This window comes from Morone saxatilis, unplaced genomic scaffold, assembly GCF_004916995.1.
Source record: "Morone saxatilis isolate NCDOM2014 unplaced genomic scaffold, NCSU_SB_2.0 Contig10, whole genome shotgun sequence".
Taxonomy (NCBI): Eukaryota; Metazoa; Chordata; class Actinopteri; family Moronidae; genus Morone; species Morone saxatilis.
In genome coordinates, this window is record NW_023339652.1 from 378,895 (window position 1) to 381,262 (window position 2,368).

Consider the following 2,368-nt stretch of genomic DNA (forward strand, 5'->3'; position numbering starts at 1 on the left):
AGGCAGACGACCACCCACCTAGAGCCGAAGGGTCTGTCCTAGGTTTCTGCCTCTTAAAAGGCAGTTTTTCCTTGCCACCGTCGCCAAGTGCTTTCTAATGGTGGGAACTGTTGGGTCTCTGTAAATGTTACAAGGAGTTCAGTCTAGACCTGTTCTATTTGAAAAGTGTCCTGAGATAAGTTGTTATAAATTGGCGCTATACAGATAAAATTGAATTGAACTGAATCTCTTATCTTAAGGGCTAATTTCGTACCAGCCTCCGAGCCTCCCATAGCTGCTAGCATGGCTATAGACTCTTCGTTCTTTATTTGGGGTTGTTTTTTGTAATTTATGTGGACGGACCCTTTAATGTCTCAGATAGCAGTTATGAAATCATTCAAACACTTCAGTGTCTCACTCAGTCATTGTTTTGACAGAATGTCATGATTTGAACCAAATATTTTTCTGGCTCAAACAGTTCAGTTCTTCAGAAAGCTTTGTTTCCTCAGTCGCCATAAAAACTGTGTTGGGCATCAGAAACTTTCATAACATCCTCCTCCTTCCACCTTTTTATAAAACTGGCCTGTAGCTGGTCATGGTGATCCTCTGTAAAAGCTGTTAAGGGTTTGTTGATCTTTGTGATTACATGTCGTCTTGGCTCCGGCAGGTCCGAAGATTTGTGGGAGGTTCTGAGAAACATTAATGCGAGGGAAAGTGTTTGGCTGGTGTGGACGGAGTTCTTAGCACATTCCTTTGCAATAGAACGTAGATGTGGTCTGGGTTCAGTCCTGGTTTGTCCCCGCTTCGCTCTCCTCCTGGAGAAAACTGGGCAAACTTAAAGCCAGTCAATCAAAATGCTTTGAATCTGAGTCAGCAGGTTGTGGATTCTGCCATGCTCCCGATAGCTGAGCTGGCTTTTACTGCACACTGAAGAAAGGTAGTTCTGTGTTTGAGACATGCTCTGTCTTTTTTCTCTGGAAGGAAACCATTGGGGAAAATCCTGACCTCCAGCTGGAGCGTTACAAAAATGATTTAACAGTTAGTGGTGATGATTAAGAGTAGTTTCAGACCTCTGCTAAACCATGATGAGCCCACTAATGATTTTATGTGACAGTCCAACCATGCTGTTTTGGTTGACCCTCATTCTTAGGTGATATTAGGCTCATTATGACAGTTTGATTATATATTATATTATATTATATTATATTATATATTAAAAATAATACATTTTAATTTATAAATGATGTGAAATGTCTTTCCACGACATTGCAATGGCAACAATTAGCACAAATGTTACCAACAATGTTCAAAGCTAGTCATTTTATTCAGGTAACGGAGTGTTTCCTACTGGCTTCTAGTTGCTATAACTTCCATGTGAATAGGGGATATGTCAGACAGCAACTCCCATGATCCCACATCATTAATTAATGTGTTAGTCACTTTAAAATTGCCTGGAGTTTATAAAGTTATTAAAATTAGCTCCACGTTTACCAGTTGCAACATTAATCTATACAAATACATTTTAACTTCTTTTTTTTTAAAGAAGTTTTTTTGCCTTTTTTTCATGCCTTTATTAGATAGGGACAGCAAAAGACAGACAGGAAAGGGGGGTTGAGAGAGGGGATGACATGCAGCAAAGGGCCGCAGGTTGGATCTGAACCCAGGCCGCTGTATATGGGTCGCCAGCTATACCGACTGAGCTAACTGAAAACTTCAAAGTAACTAAAGCTTTAAAAACAATGACGTAAAGTCGTCAAAAAATGGAATTACTCAAGTGAGTAAGTACCCGTATACCTTGAACTGTACAGAGTATTTGAGTAAATGTGCTTAGTTACTTTGCACCACTGCTGTAGAGTCATCAGGGATCAATGCTGTAGTATCGTCTGTCTGATAATGTCTGTGCAGTGGGGGGGTTCTTGTAGCTCTGTTTACTTCCTTTACACAGAGGGGAGTCCTGACTCCAGGTCTAAGGGTTGGACCTGACCACAGCCTGGTCTCAGCCTCTGCCAGGTTTAATGTTCTGTGGCCTGGGCCGAAGGCTTGAGGCGGCCGGGAGGCTTTGTGGATAACCGGCCTTCCAAGAACTCTCCGTGGGCACCGGGTGGCAAAGCCTCAAGCCACAAAATCCACAGGGCATAAAGACTCTTAGTGTCAGGGCTTCAGGAAGCAGCTGGCAGGTAGAGATGAGGACGGACCGGGTTCAACGTGCTGATGGATGGTGAGGTGGAAAGGTGGAGAGGATAATTGTCTGGAAGTTATTATAAGACCTGCTCTAAAGACAATGTGGTGGCACTGTGTGTCCTGGTGAGAGGGAAAAAATGTATGCTGTGGTTTGCTGGGGAGGAAGCAGCAAGAAGAGAGACGCCGGTCGACTGGACAGACTGGTGAG